The sequence below is a fragment of the Alosa pseudoharengus genome, unplaced genomic scaffold (assembly GCF_046254945.1).
Source record: "Alosa pseudoharengus isolate Yale_2024_CS ecotype anadromous, Long Island Sound unplaced genomic scaffold, YU_APseudo_1.1 YU_APseudo_1.1_scf_9, whole genome shotgun sequence".
In the NCBI taxonomy this organism is placed as follows: Eukaryota; Metazoa; Chordata; class Actinopteri; order Clupeiformes; family Clupeidae; genus Alosa; species Alosa pseudoharengus.
In genome coordinates this window covers 32,989,910-32,999,372 of record NW_027468881.1, presented here as the reverse complement: position 1 = coordinate 32,999,372, position 9,463 = coordinate 32,989,910, and positions in this window count along the sequence as shown.

Sequence of the window (9,463 nt, the reverse complement as noted above, 5' to 3'; positions counted from 1 at the left end):
AACTGCACACACCTGTACTGGCGTGGGTTGCTCCAGTGTTCAGAGGTCTGGTGTGTTTAGAAGCGGCCCTATCTGACAGCATCATGTGTAAACTGCACACACCTGTACTGGCGTGGGTTGCTCCAGTGTTCAGAGGTCTGGTGTGTTTAGAAGCGGCCCTATCTGACAGCATCATGTGTAAACTGCACACACCTGTACTGGCGTGGGTTGCTCCAGTGTTCAGAGGTCTGGTGTGTTTAGAAGCGGCCCTATCTGACAGCATCATGTGTAGTTTGGAGGCCAGGTTCTGCAGTCCTTCAATCTGCTGTGGCACATAACAGAGCAATGCTGGCCATGAGCACTTGAGGATGTACAGTTAAGAACAAAATTATTCACTGGCAAATATTGATGTAATGTTGATTTTCTCTTGACCAATATGTTTGTTCTGACTGAAAATGACACTGCCCCATGCCAAAAGGTTGTAAGACAATGTGGTAGAAACATGGAATGAAAATAATAATTGTTTTTATCTTTTTTAGCATTTTTTATGAAAAATGGCAAGTCCTTTCTTCAGTGATCAGTGGTGATTCTGATAAGGCAGAGTCAGGTGTATAGGTGACCTTTTGACTTTCAGCAGAATGACCGCTGTGAGAGTGCTCTCCACCACTGCTCCTCTCCCACATAAAGTCTGAAAGTAAAGCGAGGAGAGACTGATATGAGATACAGTACTTCACAAGTCTCTGTTGCCTTTTGCAATGGTTAGTCTGTTTATATTTATTTCACAATTACAATGCACTTATGATTGAACAACACAAGGCACTTGTTAGTGAACATCATTTCATCTAACAAGCCCTAAACAAATTTAACCTAAGACTTAAAGTTAATGTAAGAAAATTAATTAATTGAAAATGAATGTAATAAATATGGTTTATTTATTACTAATCGTGTTCTATTAAATTAGTTAACTGCATGGTACCTAAGCAGACTTGATAGAAAGTGTGGCCTAATGATCTCACCTTTAGCATGCATGGGTGCATGCATTTTGTGCCCAGTGTTGTGTGCATGGGGTCTCTCCTCCGAGCCCTCACTTCCCACTGTGTCAGCCCACTCTGTGGGGCCCATCTCGAGCCTGACAGGGGTCAAGCCCTCCACCTCTGGTTCTCCGTCCAGTGGCCAGTAGTCTGGTTGTGAGGAACCTCCATGAATGGCCATTGCATTCCCATCCTTCTGGCGTCCGCTGTGTCTTCGTCTGTGCAGGCTGCGGTGTGCCAAGGGCTTGAGGCCGTTTTCAGTCTTTGCAGGTTCAGCTGGATTCTTGTTGCAGTGTATCATGGTGAATGTAGTAAGGAGCAGAGCAGAGAAGAGGCACCAGGAAATAGCCTTCATTTTAGAATGCAAAGGGCTTCCTTCTGTGTTAGCACAATATTCTGCAAAGGGATAATATTCAATTCAATTATTTAATTGCATTCATATAAACACACACAGAGAGTGAGAGAGAGAGAGAGAGAGATAGAATGGGTCATTAAAGCTGGGAGGATAAAAGAGATGAGGGGAATATAGAAAAAAGAAGAGATGAACTTCAGCTGCTGCTCTCCTCTGAGCCTGCTGCTGCTCTGCCTGCTAAATGAACAGGGGCCACATTGCCCCTGGCACTCCTCATTGATAATTTACATTCAGATATTTACATCAGATAATGTCATTCAAAGTTATAGATGTTGAGGGTCTTTCCTCCGTTGGGAGATGGCTCTTATGACTGCATATACATTTTAGAAAAGGTTATTCAAGAACATGTGGAAAATCTGATGAGACAGTGGTGTCCCTGGTGCAGTTGTACATCTCTATTTTACCTTGTTTAATTCTCTCGTTTTGTAATTCAGGTTTACTATTTTATGACTTTTTTTTTTTATTCATGTTATGTCCATTGGGGCGGGTTGCTGTCGGCTGTGACGTGCTGTACTACTGAACTGTGTCCTGCCTTGCTATGTCTTAACGGCAGCAAACAGCATGTTTGTAGATAACTAAATCAGATGCTTGGATTTGAAGTTCAAGGCAGTAATTCACACCCGCCACTTAAAAATGCATTTTGATTTTTTTTCCCTGGGTAAGATAACAATGGCTGACAGCTAGGCTACATAAATCAGAATAGCACACCCTGACTTAATGAAATAGTGCCCTTTACCAATGTCTTCATAGCTGCAAATACACTAGTATTTGGTTCAAGCTACACATATTATCATTTTTGGAGATTAGCGACACTACCAAACTATGTCTTGTGCCATGCTAAACTGTACTTGGCATTTCTTTAGTGCATTTAGGCTGGATGCTAACACTGAAATATAAATGAGACAGTTAAATATGTGAGCCCGCTTGAAGATCTTGGAAATGGGGAGGATGTGTGCGAGGCGAGTTGGCCTAAGTAAGAGGGAGATTTCCCTCAAAACGGATTAGAATTACAGTGGGGATTGATAGAACTAATTACTAAAGCCTGCATTCCGCCTCTCCGAGCAACAGTCCTGTTTGCAAACTGAGCCATCCTAACCAGAGAGATCCCTTGTAGGAACATGCTCATTTGGCACCATGAGTTTAATGGTCTTTGAGGATTCTGGGAAAACCCATCTTTGATAGTCTCTTGGTTGAGTCAGGGACAATCGACAGGATAAAGAATTCACAAAGATTAGGAGAGCTGCTGTTTAAAATAGCTTCAGTTATAATCTGACATATGTAGGCTATCTGGTAGCAGAGATCTTGACTGATCCTCTGTCCTGCTTTATAAGTTATGAATCAATGGAATAAATCTGGCGTATAGCTCTGAAAAGCGGCCAGGTTCTCGGAGTGTTAAAGTAGTTCAAAAATCTGACATTATGTTAACAGAAATGAACAATTTTTGTTTTTGTTTTCAATGTAGCAGAAAGGTAAATGTCCACAAACAACTGTACACTATTCATCTCCATTACCTAGAAAAGAGACATCAATCTTGCCTCTGCAGGAAAGAAGAGTCCTATTACAGGATTCTGTTGAAGAATGAGCAGGAAGAGAGCATTTTCATTTGGCTGAAGATGGTCAACTCGCATCATCTCAGATTTGTCGATTAAGCTAATTGTGAGCACAAAACCTCTGTATGAGCCTAGCTAATTCTCCTAATGATTCATATTGGCTGACTGATATGATAGACAACTGCAGAGATAATAGGGAAAAGAAAACATGCTTTGTTATTCAGTTGTTTTCAGGTGTATTTCTATACTTAACAGTCAAGGTTGTTTAGCTTGTTATATTGAATAGAAAAAATAATTTTGTAAGGTTTGATGCAAAAGTGCTTTGCTCAGTTCTTGATAAATGCTTTTGTATCTAAACGAACGGAGGAAAAAAATAGGTGTGCAGCAGCATAGTAATTATGACTGTGGGATTTAGATTGATGCCGCCATGCTGGGCACAGGTGATTGACAGCTGCTACTTACACTGCAGGTCTTTTTCTGTGCCCAGTGGAGAGCCAGTGCCGATATCCTCTCTGTGTGGAGAAATGTGAAATCCACACAAAACCCCTCGTTCAGTTCAATGACCCTTTGTTTTTCGGCTGAAAAGCTGCAGGCTTTTTAGTGTCTGAGAGAAAACGACTGCCTCATTTGCAATAGCCTTTAAATCATGTAGACTACTTATTTAATAGAACTTATTAAGTATTCTTCTTTCTGTTATCACACCACTGTATGTCAGTGAATGTGATGGTCCAGCATTATGGTAATTTCACCCTTTTCTTGCTCTGCCTCAGTGCAGTCAATTAGCACATTTATGGTAATCATTACATTCAAAACAGCATAATTTTGCCACACTTTCTCTTTTAAATGTATGATCCCTTGCTGTGCGTTCTAAATGGCTTCCCTCCAGCATACAAACACACTTGAGTGTGCCTTTGTAAAAAATCTTCTTTACTATAGGTTTTCTGTCATTATATAAACTTCAACATGATTAATGCATTTGAGGACAATGAACGCTCTAATTTTCCTCCCAGTGTGTTATGTGCAGCTCTCTTTTTTGTGTTAAACCTTTCTCAGTAAGTAAAACATAATTATTGCATAAAACTATTGTTACTCAAGCACAACAAAAATGCAAAACATTTGCAATACTCCAAGTCTTTTGCAAAAAAAAAGAAGAAAGAATGCATGATGAAACTATCCAATTCCAAAAATGTCCTTTTGAAACAGTAAAACAAAGACAAAGCCGTACTCTTGCCTTTGTCAAATTTAAATACTAATCAGGTATTAGAACATCACACTTTCAAAGCATTCTTTCCCAATACCACATGCAACAGTAAAAGACCGTTATTAACTTACCACATACAGGAGGCTCCAATTGTGTCTCACAAATTTAAGTGCAGAATTGCATGTGTGACCTGAATTTCTCCCACAGAACACAAACACAGTGATATAGAGTGTGTGTGATGCTGGAATATGATGTTGATATAGAGTGTGTGTGATATAGAGTGTGTGTGATGTTTGGAGCATCTGTTGGAATGGTGCACGCCGTCGCCACACTCCGCTGTGAGCGCAGAAAACCACATGAATCGGTGACATCCGAGAAGGAAGGGGAGGAGTGAGACAGCAGAGGGGACGTGCACAGTCGTACTGGTACTTGATTTATACGGCAGGTTATTTAACATGTATCATATTCACAGACAATATTGGCATGCAGCCAAGTAATAAAATAGCTTTCAAATATATTCAATTACTCTGTCTTCTAATGCACGTATGATGAATTAAAAGTGCAAATGTAAGAATAGAGGTAGGATTGACAGCTAAAGATATCTGAGCTGTTTCATTTTTGGTTTCTGAGACCACCAAGTGACCATTACCAAAAATTAGATAATTGCTGCACATCTCAATTTGCATGCGTTGAGCCCACAAATGAGATGAAGCCAGGTTGTCACGGTGAACATGCCTTCTCACCTGCCCATATGATTGTGGTTGTTGACGGCAACCATTGCTGACGTGATGATGGGGGGGGGGCTGGAGACAGGGTACTGGCCCAGAGGAACCATGGTGGAATATAGCCTACTCAATGCAGCTCCAGGGAACCAAACATGAGAGGTTTGGCCTGAGGCAATAAATCACATCTCTGTAATGTAAGCACAGGCTATTACAGAAGTCCCAGAAGGAGCCAGAATTCACAGTGTTTATACCCGTTTTTAAACACAACTATGTTTGTCTCTTGGATACTATTCAAGATAGCCACTAAGGAAGTCACACTTTGTGGGTATTCAGAAAAGCTTCAGTGTTTGTACTCTTTAGGAAGGAAACAAATACATTGGGGTCAATTCTGTGCATTTCCAACCAATCAACGTGTTCAGGAGCATGTAAGGGAGGGGAGTAATTTGATTGACTGTTGCTGAAAACATAAGACTCTTTGTTCAGCGTGCCCGGCAGCCTGTGGCACACGTTTGACACTTTCATTCCATGGTGCACCTTATGTGACAGGTCTGGTCTACGGGCAGGCCATTGTAGTACCTGACTCTTCTATTTTGAAACCATTTTGTTCTAATATGCAGAAAGCAGTTGGTCCTTGTTTTTCTGAAATATTCGAGGTCTTCTCTCAAAATAAAAAATGTTGCTCAAACCTGGTATGTATCATTCAGCATGAATTGTGCCTTTCCAGATGTGCAAGTTGCCCATGGCACTAATGCACACCCATGACATCACAGATGCTGGCTTTTGAACAGTGCGGTCCATCTCCTCTGTGACCTAGAGGATGCAGAGTCCAGGATTTCCTGTGGGCCACTTTGCCTCGGCCTATCTTAAATAAGCTTGGGCCCAATTAAGACGGCAACATTTTGTAATTATATCTAAATATGGTTATCTCTGTGCATGGTAGAGTTTTAGCCAGTGTTTGTGGATGGAGCACCAAACTGTGTCCATAGACAATGGTTATTGTAAAATGTCCTGAGCCCATACGATGATTTTCATTACAGAAACAGGTCTGTTTTTAAAGCAGTGCCATCTAAGGCTCCAAAGATTCCCTTGGGTTCTCTGAATATTTTAATGATATTATGTACTATAGATGCAATTTATATATGTACTATATCTTTGCAATTTAACATTGAGGAGCATTAGTATTATATTATTGCATTATTTGCCTACACAGTCATGAGTACCTCCACATTTTGACTTCTGAGAGACTCTGCCTTTCTGAGGTGCTCTTCAATCTTGTTACCAGTTAACCTAATTAGTTGTGAAATATTCCTTCTTGTGATTTATTTAGCATTACACAACTTATTGACCTCATCCCAACTTTTTTGAGAGTGTGACTGGTATCAAATTCAAAATAAGCATATTCTTCATGAAATAGTTAAATTGGTCAGTTTCAACATGTCATATGTTGTCTATGTCCTTTTTGCATCTAAATATGGGTTTATGAGATTTGTAGATGATCACATTCTGTTTTTATTTACATTTCTGTCAGTGTCACAACTTTTTTGGAAATGGGGTTGCATTTACCTATAGACCAAGGTACTTGGATGAATGTAACAGCATCAAGAAGTAAAAAGGTTGATAGAAGAATAGACCTGGCTTTAGTTCATCACTTGCCAGGTGCTTGAGGATGAGTCATACCCGCGGCCCTCTGATATGTTTGATAGATAGATAGATAGATAGATAGATAGATAGATAGATAGATAGATACTTTATTGATCCCCAAGGGAAATTCTGTTTGTGCCAACTAGGGATGTAACGATTACCGCTATAATGGTAAACCGCGATAAAAATATTGATGATAATAATTACAGTTTTCATTTCAAACATCATGATTATCACTGTTGATTACCACGGTGTGGAAACCGTGTGTTTAATCCTTCCCAGCTTCATGCGAGCCTGCTTTTGACATACAGTAGGCCTGGTACAATGGAACAAAACTGGTATCCTACTGATTCTGTTGTCTAATTGATGGTTTTAACTACGATTCGGATTAGGCTACACCTGATTTTAAAAGGCGGAACTTTTTCACCACAAAATGTGCACTGTATCATGTAGCCACTCTGCATCTTTTTATGTTCGTGTCCACATTAAATCCATTCCATTCACGTTATCAGGAGAATACAGTAGCCTAAAGTTTTATTTTGACCGCTTACTTCGGTCTCACTCATTGCATCCAAATAACAGAAATAGCAAACTCCAAGTTATGGTAGGGTAAGTTATATAAGCACATAGCCAAACATGAAGAAAAAAGTGAACGGGACACTTTTTGAAACTATTTCAGCTTGTGTAGGCCTATCAGTGCTTTCTGAACATACTGAACACACTTTTACAAATACCGTGATAATACCGAAAACCGTGATAATTTTGGTCACTATAACCGTGAGGTTAAATTTTCATACCGTTACATCCCTAGTGCCAACAGCCTAGACTAAAAACACGCCCAGGATAGAAACCTCATGATCTCTCTCTTTGGTCCTCTAATGGCTACATTTCTACATTTCTCTAAAAGTCAGCGTCATATCTTTTGCAGTGCACTCTAATGTTTCTTTTACAAGGATTTGCATAGTTAAAAATACTGTGACGACAATTAACTGTTTCGCATTTGCTATATAAAACAAGGCCATAATGCTCTTTCTTGCAAATATATAATTTTACACGTGGAACAACAATTACAAGTTAACATTTCTTGAGACTATAGTGCATATCTGTTGCTCCATTGTTCACATTAGAACAGCATACTTTCATTAGATCAGAGTACTTTCACCAACTAATCTAGCCTAATGTTAAGTAAGTTAGCCTAATGTCTAACTAATCTAGTAGGGGTGTAAAGATTAACCGATACGTATCGGTATCCGTTTTTAACGTGTAAGATACGGCTACATCGATACGTGAAGCCCCGTATCGGAAAAAACTGAAATGGACCGGTCGTTATATCGATTTACTTGTTATGAATCGGTGCACAACCTTTTCTGCTCGCTCAGACTCATTTACGTTCCAAGCAGCGCGTTCATCCCACTTCCGGTTTTGAAACTATACGTGGCACGGAATTGTGGGTAATGCAGTTCGTTTTTGGTTACATTCATTGCCCAAAGTTGTCAAATGACCTCATTACCCATACATCTATTGCAACTTAAGCATGTGACGACTTGCACTCTGTCGGCTTTTGTTTTTCGAAATCCAGCGCGAAATTAAGCACTTATAGCATTCCTAAACAGCAACGATATTCTGTAGAGTAGCCTTACCTTTGATGAAGGGATTTCCTTAATGTTAAATAATAATTTGGCCCTTGCTGCTAAAACGATGCATAAATTATTAGCCAATGATTTTGTTCATATTCACTCAGACGTGGCATTTTAGGTTTCTGCATTAGGTCTACTGTTGGAACAAAATAAGCCCAGAGAGTTAATTGATTTGTAGGCCTATTTTATTCTTGTAGGGTAGGCTAGGCTTATATGAGAAAAGGCCAAGAGTGTCTTAAGCACTGTTTTATTTTATTTCGGAATTGTCTTATCTCAACAAGGCTACGGCTCCATGAAAACAATCAGATATAACTATAAAATCTGTAAAGTCTATAAAAATGTATTTTTATGTTGTATTTGGCTGCTGTGTTTGACTGAAATGTAGATTATTCTTTTTTTCATTTCAATACAGTATATGAAACAAACCTCAGTTTAGATAATCATATTCACACATTTTGTTGCCTATTGACAACCATGACTATTATAATTGATAATATAAAATGAATGTGCACCTTGAGCAAATTATAAAAAATCTTTCAGAATGCTTTCCATTCTTGAACTGCATCGAATTGCATCGAATCGCATCGCATCGAATCGTACTGAATCATTTTTTATAAACATGTATCTTTTCTTGTATCGAATCGTGCCCATGTATCTAGATGCGAATCGTATCGTCTTTTACATGAGAGATTCACACCCCTATAATCTAGCCTAAGGTTAAGTAATGTATGTTCAAATATCACATCATATTGATCTCCAATGACAATGTTTTTTTGTTTTTTTTGCATTTTACAAAAGAAGACTTTGAATTTGTAATGTCGAACATGCACTATGAATTTTCCTAATTTGTGCATTTCCCCTCTATGTCCTGCAGGTGGCAGTACAGACCAGCTCCTGTGGCTCCACATGAAAGAGGTTTGTTTGGCCTTACATGGTCTTTACATCACCGTCTTATCATCAAGTGAGTTAATAATATCACATTGGCATTCAAGACAGTAGAGCCTGACGTCATAATTTACAGGCCTGAACTCTTTGCATGTTTACAACTCACAAGTCTCTGCTTATCCGTTTCAGGGGCTCGTCTTTGCTCTGACCCGGCCCATGTGCCTGTGGCTCCACAAACTCCATTGCATTGCATTGCAGCATCAGAGCTAAGGAGTCATGTGTGGCCTGAGAGATAAGCCATGTTTGTTTGTTTTTTCAATTGCTCCAGCTCCATTGAATTTGGAATTTGGAATCTACTGTGAGATGATGAAAGTGCTCAAACACTGATCACAACCACTGCAC